This window comes from Lepisosteus platostomus, chromosome 6 (genome assembly GCF_059453375.1).
Source record: "Lepisosteus platostomus isolate fLepPlt1 chromosome 6, fLepPlt1.hap1, whole genome shotgun sequence".
In the NCBI taxonomy this organism is placed as follows: Eukaryota; Metazoa; Chordata; class Actinopteri; order Semionotiformes; family Lepisosteidae; genus Lepisosteus; species Lepisosteus platostomus.
This window is the reverse complement of record NC_142616.1, coordinates 43,546,597-43,571,433: the sequence shown is the minus strand read 5'-3', so window position 1 is coordinate 43,571,433 and position 24,837 is coordinate 43,546,597. Positions and strand designations below refer to the sequence as shown.

The 24,837-nt window shown below is 41.5% G+C and overlaps 1 protein-coding gene across 6 annotated transcripts in view; it reads left to right on the top strand.

Moving 5' to 3' along the window:
• The window catches only part of LOC148661758 (A-type potassium channel modulatory protein KCNIP2-like), a 245,925-nt gene that overhangs the window by 170,563 nt on the left and 50,525 nt on the right, over positions 1 to 24,837 (top strand). The window lies entirely within an intron of this gene.

Here is a 24,837-nt window from a genome sequence, read left to right as displayed (position 1 = left end):
CACAAACTGAAATGGATGATACTAGGCTTCAGTAAAACCTTTCATTCCTTAACTGAGTCTAAATAAACAGCAATAAAAATACATACTGATTTTTGTTGATAAATACACTTTTATTATTGGTTTGAGTGCCTTTTTACCAGGTAATTTAAAGAAGAATGAAAAAGAAGCAACTTGCTGACCTACAGTACAGTAGCTACATTTTTGTATGAAAGTGGCACTCCTTAGTGAAAGAAGACCTGTCTGAGAAACAGCTTGTCACCGGCATTCATAATTTTGTCAAATTCATTAAACCCTCCATTTAAACCAATGGTTTAGAAATATGTTCATCCATCAGTTTTATGAATATACTGTAGTTCATTCCATTAAAACTATTCCTTTTCAATTGAAATCTATATTTCAACTGGGTTTAAAATTATTGCTTTCACATGGCTTTCTTTACCATTAAGTGGTTATTAATTCTAGTTTGTTTGTTTGTTTTATACCAGTGGAGGTGACACTAGATAATAAACCTTGATGCTATATCATAGACCAGTTGTTAAAGTATCTTCTTTTGGAACAGCAGTGCTTGTGATTTGAGCTGGGGCCATTAAAATCTCTCTCACTTATTGCTGGTCCTGTCTTACCGACTCAACAGCGACTTCAAACACTGTCTCCATCTGGAGCTGGGGTGAATGCAGAGAGAAGAATTCTGGCAGGAGTGTACTGTGTACTAATGTCCAATAAACAAATGCAGCCAGAGCCACAGCAGAATACAAACTAATTATGACTTGATAATTGTAGATCTGCTAAATCCCTGTTTTTGCAAAGTAAAATGAAGTGTGAACGATAGCAATGAAAAGCCCACTCATACTATTCTAAAATTAACTTGAGAAGAGACCACAGCACTGATGAAGACTGTACAAACCATGCTGTTAGGACAGACGGAGGGAAATAAAAATATTTATAAATAGGGTATACAGTACAGTATATACAGTCTGTTTTTCTGGCAGGCCTGGAGTCCTCTTTGTACAATAAGCTATAGTTTTTGGTAGGGCAGTTCAGAGGGTAGAGAAAGAGAGCTGGGCTGTGCTTGATTGTCTCTGCAACAAGAACATATAGAGAGCAAGACAGGTAGGCACTGTATGTTACCTATGTAGGCTGAGAAAAGAGAGAGAAGGGTATATTTGAATAAAGCTCAATAATTCCAAAAAATACACAAGTGCAACTAAAACTAATGGGAAAGCAATGTAAAACTTACAGACTCAAATCTAAAACCAGAGTTTCACCAGACAGCTACAGTAACTGACTGATTGCTTAGCTATCAAAAATGAGGCGTGCATTTACGTACGTCATAGGTGTTCAAACCTTGTGCTGGAGGGCCAGTGTGTCTTCAGGTTTTCTAGGGCTTTTTAAGTCATCAGCACCTGAAGAACTCATAGAAGTTGTAACATTGTTGCCATTATGGCAAAAAAAAGAGCTGAGCTGAAAGGAAAACCTGCAGACACACCTACTCAGAGCTGGGCATCCCTGCATGAAGCTGTCTAAGTGATGTCGCAGTCCAGCTTCATTAGCTGATTAGGCGTGACAGCCTCAGTTTGACACAAACTGTAGAGTCTGTTTGCCCTGTCTTATTAATTTGGCTTCTAGTATATTGATCAAAGGATTACAGAACATCCATTCATTTTTGGCTTTACTGACATGGCTGGGCAGTTTGTTTCAGGATCTCATAACCCTTGTATAAATAAGTGCCTTTAACCCATATAAGACAGATATTAACATTATGAACAGTGCAGGAAAGGAGAGGTTTTTATTTGTTTTGTGTGTATCTGGCTTGTGTATTTGCACAGTATTGAAGAGCATCATTCTCCACTAACGCTTGTGCTCCTTTACACAGTGGGAATGATTGCTTTGTGATAGTCTGGCATTATTTGCGTGTGCTTTGATTTGTTGTTTATACTGTATATTAATCTGCTCTTACCCCTACTTTCCTTAGTGCTATTCTAAGGCCTTACTATGTACTCAGTTTCTGTTTTCTTTTTATGCTGGCATACAAAATAATCAACACGTTCAATCTAGCTTTCAGAGTACAAGAGTGTTTTAAATGCATTGTAAATGATTGCTTGATTTAAAACAATTAGGTGCTGTTTGGCAGAAAAGCCGAAATCAACAGTGCCCCCAAGACTGGGGTTGAGAGTCGCTATTGTATTAACAAGGCACCATGCCAGGTACACAGCACAGGTGTTATTTCAGGAAATGTCGAATTTAATGATTTTGCCCTCTGCAGTGCGGAGTTCTGAGGGAAACCATTCAAGCTTGGTGACAATAGCCCAGTAATTAGAAAAGCCAGTTACCCGATTGGAAATCCAATGAAAATTGTACAGTTTCCTTGTAGGAGAGTACCGATATACAGGCCAGTCAATACCAGAGTGTCACATACAGGCCATGGAACAACAGTCATTGGCTTCCCTGTTCCCTGTTCTATTCCCTCCTGGTTCTCATTGAAGAAAGTGTTATGTGGGAAACAACTAAAATCGTTGTCATGCCTCCACAGAATTACGAAATGACATATAAAGGTTGTTTTTTTTCAGGTGGTAGAATTAAGGTGAGAAAGTTTTATGAATGCAATCCTAGTATAAGCGGTTTGAAAAAGGTATTGTTTTAATGTGAAATGACATGTCGTAACAAAATCGATATGCAAACATTACTGTTATGAGTTGCTGAAATACTAAGCTTTTTCACTGGTCTTGTATCATTCAAATCATATAGAGGTTATAATGCCACCATAGAACACCCCTGAAATGTTACATTAATAGACTGTAAACAGGAACACCTGGACTGGACCAGGTATGTGCATTTACCTGTGTTTGGTGCAGGGCAGAGACATGCTGTCTGTTTTAAATCTTAAAATCAAGTTCTTCTGTAAGTGTTCAACAGATAAAAAACAGGTTTAGGTGGTGATAAATATGGTGTATTCTAGTAGCAGGTGCGTGAAGAATAATTCTACTTTCATAATATTCTGCACTTTAAACATTTTAAAACATCACAGAACATTCCAAATTAAAACTCTGTGAAGTAATTATTTAGTAGGGGTACTTCATTTTCAAAACATATTCTTTTTCTCTGCATGTTATATACTGTATTAATACTTTGAGAAGTTTGATCCAGTTGAAAACTTTACTAAAGCTGTATATTAAACACATGAATCTGATTGAACTGTAATTAAGTAGATGGTCTGAATAAAGGATTCCAACAGGGAGATTTGAACTCTCTTTTTCGATTTCCTGAAAACATAAAAAGTGGCGTGGCTTCCATTTCCAGGAAAACCTACAGTAGGTGATAACTGTACCCATTTGTGATGTTAAGTTCCTGCTGTATGGATTTTATCGTCATTCTAATACAATACAAAATAGTTTCATTCCAGACAGTATATGCTCATAGGTAACTCCCCTCCCACGTGTGTGTGTGTGTGTGTGTGTGTGTGTGTGTGTGTGTGTGTGTGTGTGTGTGTGTGTGTCTCGTGTCTTGTGTCTTGTGTCTTGTGTCTGGTGGATTAGGCAGCAGTTTACCAACAGTATTCTTGTTTCTGAAATTGATAGATGGTTAGAGAATATAGTTGGATTGAAAATAATATTTTTATACTTTTGAGCATCACTGAATCATCATTAGCAATTACATTTATGGTTTTCTTAGGGAGCAATAGAGTTCTAGTTCTGCAGAGCTCAGATTACTGTAATCATACAGACTGTCTTCACGTGAGATTTTGTCTGTCTTTACTTGTGAAGTAATAACTATTAACTAATAACTAATAACTATTTATCTGCACGTCACAGTTTGGAGTCAGTTAAAGATGTGCTGTGTGGCCTGGGCTGTTGTTATTCATGCCACTCCTGGTTGATCCTTCTATTCCAGAGGTGATTGGTTCAGTTTTGAGTTATGGCATAGCAATACCTGAATATGTTAGATTTTATAACTGGGTGGGCTTCCCTTGTGTTACTGTTACAGATGCATGTTTCTGGTTCCCCTTGGAACCTGATAGTGTTGAATTCTTGTGCAACTAAAGAGGGCCGTGATGCTGTACAGGTTTGATCCCTGCGTTACCAGTGAGTGGCCGTGTTCAAATCCAGTCAAGGGGCATAGCTGCACTTGTCACACCAAGCTTGCAGTGTAACAGGAACTGCGTCTGACCTTCAGCAGAGGCTTAATGCTCTGCAAAGGTCTGTAAAGAGAAAGAAAGTGGATGATAGAGAAAAGATTGCTGGTCCAATGATTGCAACTCATAGGTGACTGAACAACACCTGTCTCTTCCCAAGTGATGAGCGGAAAAAGAAAGCAAACTGGAAAGCATTTAAAAACCCTATGTACCTGGAAAATAAAACACTTTGCCTAAAGCCTATTTATATACACTACTTCACTTTATAAAGAATCAGAGTGTCAGGCGAAAAGGCAGTCTGGAGCCCTACAGTACATGTACCTGAGCAGGGAGACACAGAACAAGTGTATCATTCATGGGAAAAAAGGAGCTTGAAAGACGCAGTGGCATTGGCTAAGAGTGTACTGCAGCACAAATGGAGATAAAACTGATGCTTGTCACCTTCTGGATTTTTTGCCCTTATTTACATAAGTGCAGGGCAGGAGACAAGCTGATTTTATAGGTTATTAGGTCATTGATTGAACCACAGTTTTGGAAGGACATGTGCTTATCTCAGATGCAGTGAGATGCCAGCTCTGGAGGTTATATCTTGTTTCTCAAGGGAGGGAGTTATGGGGGTGGAGGTGGGAGTGATACTGAAGACATAGGAGTGAAGGCAGTTTTTTAAGTCTAAAATAAGAGGATTGAGTTTTGTGTTCCTCACAACTATTTGTATATCACATTCTCTCATTTATCATTTAGGTAAGGAAAATGAAAGAAATATGAGATACAACAGCCTACTCAGAGGAGAACATGAGCATTGATGTGATGCTGCCACACAAAATGTCAGAGTCTTTAAGGTCTTGAACAGGTTTGCCTAAAATCTTTACAGTTTCATTTTGCAAACACTTTCACTCGAAATGCCAGGAATGCAGTGATACACTTTATAGTCAGGAGTCATGCCAGCTATTTCAAGTGGAAATGGTGACAATATATTATTTAATACAGAAATGAAGACTAGTGTGACATACTGTAATGTTTCAAGTATACACTAGGTGCAGAATGTATTAATCCCCCATGAACCTCTACTATATTTTGCTGTTACAACCCCAAATTGCAACACATTTTAAGATGATTGTTTTGTACACTTAACAAAACACTTAACATTTTGACGGAGCATAATCATTTCTAATGTAAAACAACTAAGGAACAGATTTGTGGAAAGACAGAAGTCAGGGGTGGGAAAAGGTTTCAATGGACTTAGTTTCCCACAGAGCACTGTTAAATCAATTGTAAGGAACTGGAGGACACAGAAAACAGAGACTTAAACATTAGGTGGTCCTCCAAAGCTCAGCAGCTGAGCGGGAAGGACATTGGTCGGAGAAAAAAGACAACCCTCATAGACCTACAAGGTCTTGTAATTGAGGTGGGAGATACTGACTGTCAACAATAACTCAGGTACTCCACAAATCTGGGCTGGATGGCAGAGTGGTGAGGAGAAAGCCTTATTTTAAAAAAAGATGAAGTTCTGTCTTGACTATGCAAAAAACATGAGCCTCTGAGGAAAAAAATGTTGTCTGATGAGATAGAAATGTAGTTATTTGGCCTAAATGCTAAGTGTTGGTGGTGAAAGAAGAGTACTGCTCATCACTCACAGAACACCATTCCCAAATTGAAGTACGGCGGTGGCAGCATGCTGTCGTGAGCTCCTTTTCATTGGACTGGTAGGCTTGTCAAAACAGAGGGCAGAATGGATGGAGCAAAATATAGGCAGATGCAGGAACACCTGGGACAGTCTGCAAAAGATTTGAAACTGGGACAGAGATTCACATTTCAACAGGACAATGACCCCAAACACAAAGCCAAAGCAACCCTTGAGTGGCTTAAAAAGAAGAAGGTGGAAGTCTTTGTGGCCCAGTTGTAGCGGAGCTACCTGTAGTGTGGTGACGAGAGCACCCTCACTGCGCGTAGCAGGGTCCTCAGCTACCCGGGCTGAGGGAGGTCTCCTTTGGCTCACATGGTTGGTGCCCTGTTGCGTTACGCCAGAGACCCGGGTTCGCGCCCCAGGTGTGGGGGATGGAACGGGTGGCGGGGGTCATCAATGTAATATTACAAATAACATTCCGTCATAATATTACAAATATAGTTCCTTTCTGCTTAAAAATAATTTGCAAATCATCTGTGTAATACAAGGTTCCAATATGTTTTGTAAAACAAGATAATTACATTGAAAAGATCTCTGATAACTGGCAAGCAGATAACTGCAGCAGTAACTTGCTGCATGGTGGAACCGTGACTATTACATTGGTGCCGTGATCCTGATGGGCGTGTGGAGTGTCCTTCGCCGAGCTGAAGTTCAGCAGGGGTAGGTTTAGCGGAGCTAGTGCGGTGATGTCAGCGCCTTCACTGCGTGTAACAGGGTCCTCAGCTGCCTAGGCTGAGGGTGGTCTCCTTTAGCTCACGCGATTGGTGCCCTGTTGCATTACGCCGGAGACCCAGGTTCGCGCCCCAGGTGTGGGGGACGGAACGGGTGGCGGGGGGCATGACACCACGCGGAACTGCGACGATCACACAGTCAAAGTCAAGACTCAAATCCCATACAGTAGCAAATCAGTGGCAAGAACTGAAGATTGCTGTACACCACCTGTCCCCCACCTGTCCCTCAGTAACCTAACAGCAGCTGAAACACAGCTTGCAAGGAAGAGTGGACAAAAATTAAACCCGCAAGATGTGAAAAGCTGGGTAAATCATAAAAAAGCTTGAGGCTGTAATTGCTGCAAAGGGAGGAGCCACTTAATATTAAATGCTGAAGGTCTCAGGAGGGTGAGTACTTGTCCTAGCTGGATTTTTCAGTTTTCTATTTATGGTAACAAAATGGCAAAATGCAACGGGAGTCAATACTTTCTACACCCATTGTATACAGTACGTTGAAACGTTTACAAACAGCAAGAATAACATTGAAATGTAAACTAGCATAAAGTCATCATATGTGCAAAATATGTTGGTCTGAATATTTTACAAATATATTTCCTTACAAGGGTGACACCTCACCAATTTAGTTCCTGCAATTTTAGCGTTGTGGCCCTGGATTCAATTGTAGATCTAGGGTGCTATCTATGTGGATTTTGCATGTTCTCACTGTGATCACATGGGTTTCTCCTGTTGCTCTGGTTTCCTCCTACAGACCAAAAACATACTGGTAGGTTAATTGGCATCTGGAAAAATTGGCCTTAGGTGTGAGTGTGTGTATGTCCTTGGGTCAGAGTGTCTATGTGTGCCCTGCGATGGACTGGCATCCGGTCCAGGGTTTATCCTTGCTTATGATGATAGGCTTTGGCTTCCCTGTGACTCTGAATTGGAAGAAGTGATGGATGAATTTCCTTACATTTTAGCTCAGTTCATATCTGAGATATTCTTTCAGGACATTATGCTTCATTTCTTTTCCCCTTTAAGTTAGTACAGTACCTGTTAGTACTTTATCCTCTGCTTCTGCATTCACATGTTGGTATTCATGCCTCATCTTTAGAGTTTTACCCAACAAGAAAGCAGTTTAATACCTTTCATTAGTCACAGCAACACAAACAAAACCAACCTGGATTAGCAGACTGATTTTCCTACCTCCTCCCGAGTCTCGTCGTCAAGAACATCAGTGTGTGCGTCTCGGGCACCACAGTGAAATCAGGCTGCAATAATTTATCTTCTTTTATTAAGCAAAGGGCTTGTTCGTTATGCCCAGGAACCAAGACTAATCTAATGACACAGTGGGTAACCAACAAAATTAAGACCATAAGATGTTCTGTTGTAGTACTTGAACACTTTGTATTGGCAAGCGAGCGTTTTTGTATTTTTTGGACCCACAATATTCTCTCTTGGCACAGAAGGAGAACAGATCATTTGAGTTGAGGATGTGTTGTCTTTAGTACATTCTCCCATTGCAGAAGTGGCATTTCAAGTCAGGAGAAATTGTGCAAAAGGGCATTTATCAAGCAATAGGTTTAATATGCTGCCTTATTAGTCTTAAAGGCCCTGTCTTTTAAAGTAACTCTGCCCTTTGTGCCTAAAATGCCTGGCCAGCAACAGTGCCAGGGGATGGAGAATTCATGTGCCAGCAGATTTTCAACTTTCTCATTGATAAAAGGCAACAGGTGTGGCTAGGTTCTTATGTGGATTTGTCTGTTTTTGAATACAAATGTTTCTCAAGGATGTGTGCACTTTCAACCTAATCTATTCTTTCTACACCACCAACTGCGCCTCCAGTGACCCTCCATCAAACTAATTAAGTTTGCTGATGACATCACTCTTGTAGGCCTCATCACTTATGATGATGAGACCCTGTACAGGTGGGAGGTGAGTTTATTGGTATTGTAACGCATACGGCCACCATTGGTTGTGAGAACTGGCTTACCAGCGTGGTGACGTCACCGCCCTTCCCTGGAATAGCAGGGACAGCAGCCGCCGGGCTGACTGGAGATTTCCCTTTGGCTCAAGTGGCTGGGTCCCTGTTTAGTGATGCTGGAGGCCCGGGTTCGAGTCCCCAGTGGTGGGGGGCCGACCTGAGGTGGCAGCGGCGAGGGCGCCCACATGAACCCCAGAGCATTACAGTATCATGGTGTGCTAACAACCACCTAGAGCTAAATACCCCTAATATAGTGGAAATTCTGGTTGTCTCCTGAAACTGTCTCCAAAACATCTCCCTGGTAATCAATGTTGTGGTTGTGAGTATGGCAGAGTCTTGACGAGCTCTAATACGCTTAAATGAATGTAACCAGTAGCACAAAGAAAGCACATGAGAGGCCAATTTAAAATCTTCGGTGTTTCAGCCATGTTTACAGTTACAATCCAGTTTTTTCAGAGCCAGTATTGAGAGCATTCTAACTGCGTCTATAACTGTGGTTTGGTAACACATCACCCTGCACCGAAGGCAGGCTGCAGTGTGTTCTTCACACTGGGGAGAGGGTCATTGGGTGTCATCTGTCCTCCACTGAAGATTTGTGCAAACCCAGAGCAAAGTAACGGGCAGGAAATTTTGCTGAAGACCTCTCAAATCCAGTTTCCCACCTGTTTCATAAACTTCCCTCAGGAAGACACAACTGGTCTTTGAAAACAAGAACCGCTCCATATTTGAACAGCTGTTTTCCCAGGGCTGTCTTTTTGCTTAACCAGAAGTCTTAGTTACAGTATATGATGTCTATTATCTTGTGAACAGTATGTTATATGTACAAAGGTTTGCAGCCCCAAGTACACCAGAGTAAATTCCTTGTGGATGGATTGTACTTGGTGAGTCAAGGTGATTCTGATTCTGAACAGGTGATCCAGCTTTCCCCCCTAGTGTGAGAATCCAGTGGGCAGCCTACTGTGGCAGTGGCCCAGAAGCTAAACTGCCACTTTAAGAGATTTTCTTCCACGGTGCCTTGGAGTTTGGCCTGGTCAAGGTTTTGTGTTTGTACCAGGAATTTAAGGCAGTCGGCAAAATGGGATACTCAGATCATCAGATTCAAATGCATCTCTATACAACCCCATCCCTACCCATAACTTAAGCCTTAACTGTGATCCTAAGCATGGTACAAAGTCTAATAGGAAACTTCAACTTAATACCAGAACAGTGCCTGGACTTTAGGATCCTAATATGTTCAGGTACTGTATGCCTTGTGGACCTTAACTGGACTGACTGGTAAACTTCTATTGGACAGCATTGGAACAATTATGTTTTCAAGGTGACTCTGCTGCACACAGCAGCCTCTTGTACAGTACATGATGGATGGTAGCCTGTACTGTATCAAACCTTGGAAGACTCAATTAATTTGTATGGGGGAGAAACAGGAAAACGGAGAGAGAGATCCCCCACCCCCTCCACACCTGAGAAAAGGTGCTGATGTAGAAGAAAAACTCTTCCAATTACTGCAACTCCACTTTCTGCTTAGAAGTGTATAGCTCTGTAATTTCACATCAAGACCTGGGTCTGCCAGAGTCAGCCCATTCATTTCTCCCTGATTATTTCATTTTACTTTTCTTTCCCTCATAGAGTACATGAAGCAGGGTGTGTTTGGAATATTGACAAAATCAGAAGTGGGAGATATTATCCTATTAGTTTGACCTTGATAGGTTTACATCCATTTCTAAATTTCTGAAGAGGAATTTTGAGTAGATTTTATAGATAGGAATTGTGAATTTCAATAGAGTTATGCTTTATCTGGTTCATTCTTCATTCCTTGATTTTGAATACAGAGGCAAATCTAATGAAATGACTGCTTTGCTCTTTTGATTGGTCCTTCTTCCTTTGACCATAGGTACAGTATGCTGTCTTTGACCACAGCTACAGTATGATGTTATTACCTATAGAACTGACCGAGTGACTCTTCTCCACATTTCCTACACATTGACTTTGGTATTATCCATACACACTTCAATTGGTCTCTCTTTTGTCATTGATGAAAACACATTGTCACGATTGTAGTCCCTCCCTCTTAAGGGTGCTCCGGCTCTTTCACTTCGGACTTGATTTTGTGCACCTGCCCCCTGTTCCAGCCTCCTTCCAGCCCACCTTAAAAGCCAGATGCCCTCTCTGTTCCGGGCTCTCCATTGGTTCCCATACCAAGCGAGTCCAGGATCTGAGCGTCTGGTCCTGTTCCCCCCTTGTTCCTCCCAACCCTCCATCGGATCCCACTCCGGTTTTTAATCCTGTTTGTCCTCGTCTCGGATGGACCGCCCGGCTTTGGACCTTTTGCCTTTGTCTTGGATTTCCCACTGGACTCTGGATTGTTTGCCCCAGACTCACCCTCCCAAACACCAGAGCACCATGGACACGCCCCCTGTTTTCATTCCCGACTCCCCCCTGTTTTTTCCTCACTCATCCCCGGATTGTGTCATCTGCATTGGGTCCGGAAATGACCGCTTTCATTACACACATAGCACAAAGCACATTTGTGTTGTATATTTATGGTCTAAATCGAAAAATAGCACCACACTATTTCTTTAAATGACTGTAAGGGACCAGGATGGCACCCCCGCATTGGCAGGGAGAGCTGCACTCGTTACATAGTCACTGCTGTTGAATCCCTGAGTAAAGTATTACAATTCCTGCAGTCAGCATAACTGATCAAGCAGACAGCGCATTCAAGTTGTCCCCAGCCAATCTGCATTTCCAGTAAAATAAAAGACTCTCTGCAGCTCTGCATGCATATCCTGTTGTGGAACTTTGTTGTGGAGGTGCGGTGATGAACAGGACAGGTTTGACAGTTGTATCTCCAAGATATTATAATAGCAGGAAACGGAGAGCTTGGATTACTGAATTTTGAGCGTGGCTGCCTGCCATGCCAAGAATGACATACAGGTATAGATTCCTTATTCTTACTGCTAGGGCTGCATACTCTTACACTGTCTCTCCTGATGACAACATTCTTATAGGATTTGTTTCTGAAAATACAGTATAATGAGTCAGCTTCAGTATGTAAAACTAGTGTATTTTCTTCCTCTTTTTTTGTTAGTGCCCTAGGGCAAATACTTAATCATCTCATTTCAGGATGCAAGAGACTTGAAGATCTCTTTCCAAAAAAACAGCACTAGTGGTAAACACACTGAATTACTGTATGTTTTAGAAGGCAGGAGGTTAAAGTAATTTATTTACTGGGAGGTCAGTGCAGAGGTGAAGTTAAGAGGCTATATAAGGTAGGTAATATGGAGTGGAGGAGAGTTTTAGAAAACAGTGGATGTGGTGGATTTGGAAATTAATGGTTTCTATAGGGAAGGAAGGAGAGTTATGTCAGCTCAGTGTGCATGACATGCTTCATATCCTGTTTTCCCTGTTAAATTAATTAAATGGTGTGGCAGAACAGTGATACAGTACCATTCAGAAATCTGAAGAAATGAGAAAAGACTTGGGAGTAATCTAGTACTTTGTATAACAATCCCACATATCTCTAAGTCTACACTGACATCGTAGACACAACTGGGAGTTACAATATTCTGTATGTAATGTACAATATACTCAAAGTAGTGTTGTCTACTATTATAACAACTTTGACTGTTGTTAATATACCTAAGTCAGGGTAATCAAAGAAATCAAGTTTGAACAAAAAAACACCCATGACTTAATATACAGTACACAAATGCAGAGTGGCACATCAATCTAAATGGTTCCACTCCCTTCAGCGTTGTTGAAACAACACCAAGCAAAATTGATAAATATTCATCCCCATAATTTGTAACACAAATATCACAATATGAAAGAATCCCTTAAGCCGAAGAGAAAATAATGGAAGCTTTGGCACAGTAATTTGAAATTGCAATCTGCTTTAAAATGAAATAAGCCAGAGAAACTAACCACACAGACACATACAGTAATGAGCAGATCATCTTCAATCTAACATAATTGACTGATGAGAACAGCCCTGTGAATTACCAGGAATGACAATCATTTGTTGTCAAGGGTCTTGCTTTCCTTCACGTTAGATGGCTATTTATAACCACTCGTTACGTTTTATATTTTTTTGATTAATGAAGTCTTGTCTCCTTAAACATGGTTATTTTCATATTGCCTGGCAAGAAGGGTTACACACCAATGTTAAAGGTCAAGTTTTATCATTCTGCCAACAGAAAATGCTCCATTTGTATTTTCTGATAGAAATAGCGGTAGTTTTTGTATTACTTCTGTCATTTTAAATATGTGGAGTGTAGCATGAAAGGGGATGTCAACACATCTCGGTTTTTTCTTGCAGTGCTGGGGCCCACATGGGCACAGTCCACGTGGAGTTTTGTCCGTTCTCCCCATGGTTTTCTTCTAGGTGCTCTGGTTTCCTTCCACAGTCCAAAGACATACTGGTACTGTATGTGGTTTGAGTATGTGTGTGTCTATACCTTTGTGTTAGCCCTGTGATGGACTTGTGTTCCATTCAGAGTGCATCCTGTCTTGCACCCGTTGCTTGCTGGGATGGGCTCCGACTCTTCCATGACCCTGTGGTGGCTAAAGCAGTTAGAAAATGGATGGATGGGTATTCCAGGTTTTGCCTGTTGCATACTTTTGTGCTAAATGTTCTAATAGTAGAAAAACTAAGTAGTTCAGGTGGGCAGCTGCATCAACACGTGTACGCTGCAAAGGAACCAGTAATAGGTTTATTCCATGCTGAAAAGAGAGCCTTCTTCGGCCGAGAAGGCTCCATGGTCAAAACGTTTTCTTTCTTCTCTTTTCAGCATGGAATAAACCTATTACTTGTTCCTGCGTAAAACTAAGCAATTTATCTTGTAAACACACATCTGCTTGTGCAAAACTAATGAAAATCAGAACACATGCATACCCCTGATTGTCATGTTTTAAAGCTGCCTTAATTAAAGAAAGTGTGAAGCAAAGTTTCATCCACATTCATAGATCCCTTGTTCATGAAGTCTTCAAGGGTTTCCTCAGTTTGTCTTGTAGCAGCAAACCCTGAAACTTGCTGAGCACTTCCAGGCTTAAAGTGGGAGCTCCTCCAGCCGTCTACTATTTGCACCATGGGTTTGTGAGAGGAAAAGGAACAGATTATGACAGTGTTTGACTCAGAGGACACATGAATGTGATCTTAATTTCTACTGTGCTGGTAGATGTTAGTTGTAGCAGTGAGCCAAGCTGGAAAGAAAATCAAAAGGTGTAACAAGAAAGATGGCAGTGCTTAATCTTAGCTTGTGCAGGGAGGCTTCCTGAACGGAGACCAGGAAAGGTTCTCTTTCTCAAAGTCAGTCAAGGTCAGAGCTGCTCTAATCATTTCACGCAAGGATTCATCAGCATGAACAGTAAAAACATATATCCAACCTATCCAAATATCCAACATCAACACAGCCTGACAGGAAAAAAATTGAGACAAATCCATTTCCCTTTCCCGTTTGTCATTGTCCGACAGCCCCCTGTCTGCGGTCTCGGATCACAGCATTGTTCTGCGTCAGCCCTCACAATGAAACACTAAGGCTAATCTAAGTTCATACCGTCAGCGAGTTTATACCTCTTTGCACTAATGCAGGCTCTCGGTCACAGGCTGGGTCTTCTCTTTGCTATTTCAGGGGAAAAAAGCATGCACAACAAACACTATAATTTACTGCGAGGACATTGGAGTCACCTCAGAACTCTCAAGCAGTATTTAGCAAGCGTGCAGCAAAGAGTGACATTTTTTTAGCAGTCGTGATGAGAATTCTAGTGATGGCTGTGGCTGAGATAAAGACACGGAAACAGGGATTTTCAGAACTATTGTATGCTTCAAAAGCCAAAATCCGCAAATCATTTGATGGACTGCAGGTGTGGAGAAGACAATTTTATGTAACTTGTTACTTTGCAATAAGTGAAAATTCCCAAGTTTTGAAGATATATTTTTGTGTTTTGTTGTGCTCTTTTTCCTTTAAAAACAGCATGAACTTTCTGGTCTTTATTAAAAGACCAGGGGCTTCATGCCGAACCTAAAATGAAAAATGTACTCTAGCATGGGGTGGTACTGGAATTTGGGGTAGCTAGGTAATGTACTAACATTTGTGCCAGCAGCCATATCACCCTGCAACTCACAACTGGCAACCCACTGAAGCTAAGCAGGTGTGAGCCTGGTCAGTACCTGGATGGGAGACCTCCTGGGAAAAACTAAGGTTGCTGCTGGAAGAGGTGTTAGTGGGGCCAGCAGGGGGCGCTCACCCTGTGGTCCACGTGGGTCCTAATGCCCCAGTATAGTGATGGGGACACTATACTGTAAACAGGTGCCGTCCTTCGGATGAGACGTAAAACCGAGGTCCTGACTCTCTGTGGTCATTAAAAATCCCAGGGCGTTTCTCGAAAAGAGTAGGGGTGTAACCCCGGTGTCCTGGCCAAATTTCCCATTGGCCTTAACCAATCATGGCCTCCTAATAATCCCCATCTATGAATTGGCTTCATTACTCTCTCTGCTCTCCTCCCCACTAATAGCTGATGTGTGGTGAGCGTTCTGGCGCACTATGGCTGCCGTCGCATCATCCAGGTGGATGCTGCACATTGGTGGTGGTGGAGGGGAGACCCCATTACCTGTAAAGCGCTTTGAGTGGAGTGTCCAGAAAAGCGCTATATAAGTGTAAGCAATTATTATTATTATTATTATTATTTGGAAAGATGATTCTGTTTAGTCCGAAGACAGGCATTTATAGTGCATGTGGGGACAATGGAGTTGGTGAAAAATTTCCAAATATTGTTGGCAGAGAGAAGCTAAATATACTGTCAGTACTTCATTTGAATGGGTGAGTGTAGGAGATGTGCAGGTACAGTACACGTGAAGGAAGCCGTACCCCGTTAGTTCTAAAGAGATTGAGTCTAGTCTAGTCAAATCTAGTGAGATTTGATTTGGTTCAGGTCTTCGACCATAAGTATAAGAGACAAAATCTCCCCCAAAGGAACATTCCAATCTCTTTAATGAAACTAAGACCAAAGGACAGAATGGTAAATCAAGTGGTGGTAGACTGAGGATTTAATATAGTACACAGGGAGCAAAACGCCTTAGGCTTGTTGAAACTGATTCTCATTGATCCTTTAAGAAATGGATGGATCAGATGCTGGGATTGATTTACTGCTAATAACAAATAAGTGAAATGGGTCTTATGGCCTCCTCTCATCTTTAATCAGGTTGTGATATTTTTATGATCTCCTAGAATAAATAAGTGCAAATGAAATAAATCTAACCTCTCTTATTTGGTTATACATTACTTTTTTTAGTTTTGGGGGACAAGTTCAACACCTTGCCAGGCATTATTAGATGTTTTACTGTAATTTGTTAAGTCATCTATGTACATTCAAGCCAGATAGAAGTTCATTTCACCAAAGTGTCACTAATTATTGATTACAGCCTAAACTAGTTTATCTCACCCTGGGGTTGTACACATTATCAGGAGAACAGTGGAGGGCTCCGGGCCAGTGGCACAGTTCAGTGTTTGTGCTGCCACAGCTTTTTTCTTTGACTAAGACAGATTCACCTTGTAAATCTGCAAAGACCTCCTCTCAGTGCTATGCAGGTTGTAACATGCACTCAAATTATTCAACAGGATATATACATTAGGAACAAATTGCTCCACCACTAAAATGTTTTCTTTTTGTTACCATTAAAAATCCAATAATGTTCTCTAAAGTGTGTGACATATAAGCTATACTGAGACATCAATACCGTCATGGCTAGAAAAGACAGAATGGAGACTCAATGCTTTTGCAAGCTACTTGTTGTACAAACACAACTGATGGGATTATTGTACAGTATTTTGCTGATCTTTATCTTTCACAAGTGATTCTTTCAATATCACCAGTATCACAATAATTACAAATTCAGTTACATGTTGACTTACCTGTACAACCAAGAGCATTGACTGTATACTGAGTATGAAAAAGATATCACTTATGGCCACGTTAAATTCACAAAGCTTATTTAAAACAGATGGCTAAATCAGTTTTGCAGCAGGTCCAGTGACATTTTCTTAAACAGAAATGACATAAGCAAATTCATATGTTGATTATCATTTGTCAGCAGCAGGGCTGATTAATCACGGGTCACCTGTACACACCGTACTGTACGTCTGTGATACATGTACAGTATTATATTGGGTTGCAGAAGCTGTCTTGTGGGATTCTGTCATCTTTCTCTGTCCACCTGAGGTGTCATTCACACCATTGTTTTCTCTTGTGGTTCAGGTGGGTAGCTGCGTCAACATGCGTAGGTTGCAAAGGAACAAGTAATAGGTTTATTCCATGCTGAAAAAAAGAAGAGAGAAAACACAACGTTTCGGCCGTGGAGCCTTCTTCAGGTGTGTGTTTTCTCTTGAGTTGATTAATATGAGCACTGGGCCTCTGGGGTTGCCATCTTTCCTGCCAAAGATGACTGCATAACCAAATACTCACAGTCTCAACTGTGGGAGGACGGGTTGTTATGACCTGGTGTTTCCAATGCAGAGGACCTGGCAGTGCAAAAACGAATTTGAAGATGGAGCATGATGAGGCATTATTCTTGTCAAGATGTCTTGTAACCCTTGGCCACCAGGATTATGGCCTAACATTGATGTTTGGCTGTAATATTGTGCCAGGTTTGAAGTTGCCAACTACAGTATGCACAACCCTGCAACAGTGTGCTTATGTTTTTTTTTTTCAAATGAGCGGAGACCATTTGACCCATCTAGCCATTTGAGAGTTTAGTAGCTAATTGATCTCAGGATCAATCAACCAGCCAGTTCTTAAACTTTCACACAATCCTTTGGATAAAGAAATGGCTCCTGTTCTTGGTGTTAAATGCACTTACACCACGTTTCACCATGATCATTATTTATTGTTCATTTTGATCCAGTCTCCAAAATACTGATGGCACAAAGGTGCTGATCTCTTGATCACACCTCTTGAGGTTTTGGCAAGTGGGATCCTTCCTGTGTGTCTGATCTTCGCTAGGTTTTCAATACAGCAAGTTAAATCACCTCATCTGTTTCAAAGCAACTCTCCCAGTAATGAGGGGATTTAGTGCTTATTACAGTCATTAGTGGAATCACTGTCATTCAAGTCTATCTTGGTCAGTCATGAATGACCAGTCATGAAGAAAGTAAAATGCTGACAGGAAATTTTAATTAATACCCCAAATCAGTCCGTCTATACATCTATACAGCTTAATCCAGTACTGGGTTACAGGGTAGCCAGAGCTGAACCCAGGCAAACGACAGGCACAAGGCAGGATACTGTACACCCTGGATGGGAATGCCCTTGCAGGGTACACACAGACGCGTACACTCAGACCAGTGCCAATTTGCCTAGAAGCCAATTAACCTGTCAGTATGTTTCTGGACTGTGGGAGGAAACTGGAGCACCCAGAGAAAACCCCCAGGAACACAGGGAGAACATAGAAACTCCACACAGATATCACCTCAAGAATTGAGCAGAGGGCCCCAGCAGCATGAGGCAATGCTAAACCTGGTGCTCCCCATGCCCAAAATCTATGTGCTTAATTCTAAAAATACACGGCTATTAAAAGAATGATAATATTATTTTAATAGTTCAGGTGGGTAGCTGCGTCAGCATGCATAGGCTGCAAAGGAACAAGTAATAGGTTTATTCCATGCTGAAAAGAGAAATAAGAGAACACAACGTTTTGGCCGTGGGGCCTTCTTCAGGTGTGAAGAGTGTTGCTCACACCTGAAGTAGGCTCCACAGCAGAAACATTGTGTTTTCTTTCTTCTCTTTTCAGCATGGAATAAAACTATTACATATTCTTTTAATGTGCAGTTTCTAAACCCTTAAAGAGCTCCAGTAGCGGTGGACAAGACACGGTGCCACAAAACAGCTTTCCCTTTCTGTCACTGAGGACTGCCCTTAAATGGAAACGTTCAAGTTCAAGTTTATTGTCATTACACTCATATACATGGTATATGGTATAACGAAATGCTATTTAGCTAGCTCTCAGACATAAGTTGTACAAAGAGAAAAAAAAAGCACAACAACAACAACAATACAATTGTGTAGCAAAAGAAAGACAGAGACAACAGACAGTGTGCAAAAAACAACAACAGGCAATGTGCAAAACAACAAAAAAAGTAACAGGTTATGTGCAAAAATATGCATCAACAGAATAAAATAAAGGGATAGAAATTATGGGGAGTGAGCTTTTGACATGTATGGTAGAGGTAGATTTTCAATGTGTGTTTGGAAGAAAGGAAGAAGGCACTGTGAGGTTCAGATCATAGGTGAGAGGTGAGGTGTGAGTGAGAGTGAGAGAGGCTGGGAATTTAACAGTTTGATAGTGCGGGGGTAAAAACTGTCTCTGAGTCTGGTAGTCCGGGCCCGAATGCTCCGGTACCGTTTTCCAGATGGTAGCAGATCATAAACTCTGTAGCTGGGGTGTGTGGGGTCTTTGATTATGCTTAGAGCTTTCCTCAAGCACTGTCTGTCATAAATGTTCTGGATAGATGGGAGGGTAACCCCAGTGATGGACTGGGCAGTTTTCACCACCCGCTGTAGGGCTTTGCGGTCAGCAGCACTGCAGTTGCCATACCACACTGTGATGCAGCCTGTCAGTGTGCTTTCTGTAGTGCATCTGTAAAAGGTAGTGAGGATCTGGGGACATATCTTGGCTTTCTTCAACCGTCTTAGGAAGTACAGGCGCTGTTGCGCTTTCTTGATCAGACAGGTGGTGTTGAGAGACCATGTGAGGTCCCTGGTGATATGGACACCAAGGAATTTAAAGTTACTGACCCTTTCCACTTCAGTCCCGTTGATGTGGATAGGGGCATGTCCGGTTTGCAGTTTCCTGAAATCAACGATCAGCTCCTTGGTTTTGCTGATGTTGAGGGTGAGGTTGTTTTCATCACACCATGTTGTAAGGAGATTGACCTCCTCCCTGTAGGCCCACTCATCATTGTCTGTGATCAGACCTACAACTGTGGTGTCATCGGCAAACTTGATGATGGAGTTGGTGTTGTGTTTGGCCTTACAGTCGTGGGTATAGAGGGAGTAGAGCAATGGACTAATCACACACCCCTGGGGGACCCCAGTGTTCAGAGTTAGTGTGCCGGAGGTGTGGTTTCCAAGCCTGACAGCCTGAGGTCTGCCTGTCAGAAAGTCCCGAATCCAGTTGCAGAGGGTGGTGTTGAGACCCAATGCACTGAGTTTCTTGACTAGTTTCTCTGGGATGATAGTGTTAAAAGCTGAGCTGAAGTCGATGAATAGTAGTCTTGTGTATGTGTTCTTTTTGTCCAGATGGGATAGGGCCGTGTGTGTGGCAATGGAGATTGCGTCATCTGTTGATCTGTTGGACCGGTAGGCAAACTGGTACGGGTCCACTGTGTTTGGGGTGGTGTCCTTAATGTGCTTCATGACCAGCCTCTTGAAGCACTTCATGATGACAGGTGTTAGTGCCAGTGGTCGGTAGTCATTAAGACATACCTAAACTTTCATTAAAAAAGTTTAGGTATGCTTGGGCAAATCTGTGCATAGAGCGGAATGGCAGACTTGTTGGATTCAATATTTAGTGGAGAACCTGCTTTGGAGTTACAGGTTAAATGGCACTGAGCAAGGGAATTGTAAGTTGTTTTAATTACCATGAGCCATACGTTTTCATGCCATTATCACAGGGTGCTGTCCACTGAACCATTATGCTGACATCAAGTTGATGAATGACCTGAGTGATATGGGAGCTATTAGGAAAATAATTGCTTCTGTATTTGAAAAGACATTCTCCACAATACCAAATGCACAGGAGAATGGTACACTAAGCAAAGGCACAACCACAAAGGTCACACAATCACTTGCATTTTATAATACCTTCGGCTAAATTAGATATATCAGACACTAAAGAAATCAGGAAGGGCTGTGTCCAGTCAAATTATACTAATATGGAGTCATTCATTTACATGTACAGTATGTCCATTTTATTTCATTTTCAGCAAAAAGAGTAGTATGGTGTCTCACATTTTTAATGGAAGTACTTTCAAATTGTTGCAGCCACTGTATACAGAATCATTCAATTCTGACTGGGTTTTGAAAAGTAAATTTTCTCAAATAAAATGGGTTTATATGTATTTCTAAATTACAAGACAAGGCAGTATTTTCAATTACTTTTGTACTTCAAAACTTTTGTTTCAAATTACTTAATGTACTGCTGTAACGATGCATAGGTCAGGGCCCTATGCAGACGGTATAATCCGGAAGTAAATGGAAAAGGTCAACAGGGAGGAGACGACGAGGATCAGGGCAGGTTGACGAACAGGGGGGGCGTGATGACAGTGAACTGGTGCTTGGGGGGGTATAGCCTTGGCAAACAAGTCTGAGGGAATCCAGGGGGAAATCTGGAGCGAAGTCCAAGGTCCAAATCCGGTTGATCCAATCAAGACAAAAACAAGACAGTTAAAAACTGAGAACGGGATCCGGTACAGGGACAGGGAAATAAAAACAGGATGACGAGGCCAGGAGCAGGTGCATGGAATCAGCAAAATGTGAAAGAGCCGGAGCGCCTTTAAGAGGACGGATTACAATTGTGACAACTGCTCTTCTATTTACATTAAATATCACATCAAAAACCAATGTTTGATTGCCATGATCTGCTCTGATAAGCCGAACTCTTCACACATAATTCTTGGTATTAAGATCTAATTTGTATGGGCACATTATTCTGAGCACTGAAGGCATTCAACTCTCCAGTGACATGAAATGAGTTGTACTGTAGCTAAACATCTCTTTGATACATGTGTCGATCTGGGCTTATAAAATCAAAATATCCAAAGGAGCAAATTTTCCAGTTTCAATTATTGATTCTTGAGAATTAAGTCTTCTTTTGAAAAATCAAGCCACAAATAGTTGCTTTTAGTATTAACAAAAAGTACTGTATAATCAGTTCTACAAAAAAAATTCAGTCCTTATCTGTAGTGACATTTCATGTATCTGAACTGTGTGAAGCTGGTTTAAGATAGTGTGTGAGAGAAACAAATTCTGTACTAAGGGAAATTGAGTGTTTGTTCTAAAGTTATAAGGGTGGAAAGACCATTGTACATTTCTACAGTGTGTAAAAGTTTAGACAAGATGGCTGTTATCATTTGAAATACATTTCCCAGAAAGCAATGAGGAATGACCCATAGTCCTCTATCACATGACCATCAAAACCAGGAAGAAGAGGCTTCCAGTTTTCCGAGGTCAATAACTTGAGCTTTCTGGAGAAGAGAGCAGATCCGCTGATATACAGTACACTGCACCAGAAGGAAGAATAGAGCAATAAGGCAACCATGAGATTTGTTTTAAATTTGAAGTTTTTCTAAAGGGTCTTGGATGCCGAGAAACAGCTTGGCTGCCTGACAGTTGAGAGCGCCAGCGGGCGCTCCCACACTGTCCTGTCCCTAGTTTCCTGTGCTTTGCTGTCCTTCCGGTGTCTCTCTGTCTGAGGCTATATATTTCTGGGTCTCTCATTCCTCAGTGCTCAGCATTGAGGTTCGGATGTCCTGAGACCCGCCTAGCACCAGGCCTTCCCACGTCCGCTGCCTGAGGGCATTCGTTTCGACTCCTGAACTACTGAGTCCGGGCTAAACCCCATCCCACCACTACACATAGGGTCTTTTTCCACTCCCCTGCCATTCCATGGTTCGTTCCTTCCAACATCCGTGACAGAAGTGTAACAAACGTTTAGGCAGAGCTCAATTTAGGTCTGTGATTGTGTTGTATTTTCTTGCACTAAATAAGAAGCACTTTTTTTTCTTACAGCCGTGTTTACCAAAACCTGTCTATAAAAAGGCCCTGTTAAGGCTCTCCAAACTTGGTAAATTATGCGAGTAGCTTTTATATTCAGGGAGCTGCATTGATGTTTGCAGAGCCAAGATAAAATTGTGGAGCATTGATCCATCCATCTGTTTTCATTCCACTTGTCCTGGTGAGGGTGTGGTGGCAGTGATGCGTTGGTCAGGACCCTATGCAGACGATAGAATCCGGAAAGGAGTGCAGCAAACACGGGGAGGAGACGGCAAGGAACTGGGCAGGTTGACGAACATGGGGGGGGGCGTGACAACAGTGCACTGGTGCTCGGGGGGGCGTGGTCCAGGCAAACTAGTCCAAGACAATCCGAAAGGGGAAACCAGGAAGCAGTCCAAAAGTCCAGTACCGGGTTATCCAAGACAAAACATGATAAGGCTTAAAACTGGAACAGGATCCGGTGCAGGGACGGAGAATAAAAACGAGGATGATGAGGCCAGGCGCTCTGAACCCGGGACTCAGCTGGGTCAGGACACTGGTAGGAGGCCTATGCCCTCAAGCCACGGATTCATTCTTCTGAATCTGGAGGAGCAATTAAATGTAATCTGATACCCTGGATATTTGAGGTTCTCACCCTGACAGTATGGCAATGAGAGGGATGAATTTTGAGTTTGAGAAAATCCAAACAATAGTATAAATTTAAATCTCTCATGTTCCATCCTGTTTAGTACCTTTTTGACTTAGTCTTGTGTGTCTTTATGATTACGTTTCAGTTTTTTTGAGAATGAAGGGTAAAACGTTCTCCTTCAGAAGTGTTTTGGCAGACAGGCCTCTGGGAAGTTGCCAGGTCTTTAGGAGCAGCAGGTTGAGTAAATTGAGTCTGTGTGAAGGTGCCCACTTTATTGAGTTGTCCTTGTTAACTATTCTTGAAATTCTGTTAGATAGTGATGTGCTTCCAGAGCAGAGCTGCTGCAGGGAGAATGAGAGAGAGAGGGGGGCTGGGGTTAAAAGGAGTTTTCTAAGTTGTTTGTGACGAGAGATCCACTTGACCTTGTTCTGAGCGCTCCTAATGTTGTTTAATTATAACACTTCAGCTCTGACCCATTATTTCAGCTCTGACACGACCTGTATCTGAGATATTTGGACTGAGTAACTCTTTGCTATGTTCACATTCCTTTTTGTCTTCGGTTTTATAAGAATAAATGGTTTTACAGTATATACTGTACGCAAACATTTTGGTACCACAAGTATTATTTTTATGAATTCCTGGCTTGGGATCAGCAGCTGTTTAACAACCCTCCTCATTTCTGCAACCATTTTCACTCAGGAAAGGCAGAGTGAGGCCTGGGCATGCACTCTTCCATCATACCTACAGTCCTTTTAGACATGGTAAAAAAAATGTTATTCTAGAGTTTATACAAAAGTCTGGAAGGGGATCATACCCTAATCTCGCCCATATCTGCCTACTGACATTTACTGTAAACATCATGTATTGATCTTACAACTTCTGCATTCTACATGCTTTTTAAGAGAGGCAGAGAGGTAGAGGAGTTTATTGCCATACAGTATGTACATTGGAATTCTTATTCGTGCTGATCTCTCAGGACATACACAATCTAAAAGACAACACCAGACGATGTAAACAGTACATTATAAACCTAATAAATAATAAAATCATGAAAAATAAATACAGTATGTTGTGGGACAATAAATATGTAATAGTGAGAAAAAAAACATGGTAGACCAAAAAGTGCATTGTGCAGATGTGTATTGAGTCTGAGGTATTGCAGTTGAGGATGTGTAATGCAGTGGGATAGAAGCTGTTCTTAAGTGGTTCCTGTTTTAAAAATGTGATCAAAGGGGGAGAACAGTTTGTGGTCGGGAAGCTTTTGTAAACAACAAATAAAATTTATGCAGACCTGATTAAATGTAAATGATCCACCTTTATAAGTTATACAGTACCTCTATTGATCTAGTCATGGCACTACAGAATCAGAACAATCAGAAAAAATAAGAAATGTGGGAAGCTTGGTGATATTACAGTTCTGCTGTTACTGTTAAGACTTGCTTTATATTAGTAGCCCAGAACTAACTGTACATTATGTTACAGTGCTAGATTACAACACTGTAAAACCAAACTGGTATTTCAACAGTCCTGAAGCTAAATTTGTCACATTTCTGTCCTCAGCTCTGGTGGGTTTTGATTGGCTAGAATTCTACTTCTCTATCCTGGATAAAACTCCTACTATCCTTTACATCAGAGTTTAATTTACAAATTAAAAGTGGACATATTATTTAAAGTTAGTATTAAGCATTTAACAAATGCATGCCAAAACATGAAATCTCTGTTGTCCAAACATAAATCAAACTAGAATCATGCCTGAGTGCTTGATTAAAGGGAACAATGTACAGTACTGTAGCTAGTCTCTCTTCTTTGCAAGAGAATCAAAGTCTGGCATCATTTTTGATGTGGAAATCCACAGTACAGAGCTCAAGCTCTCATCAGTCAGCTGGGTTTTGTGAGACATCATACGCATACAGTAGATAGAGCCAAATAAAGTACCAG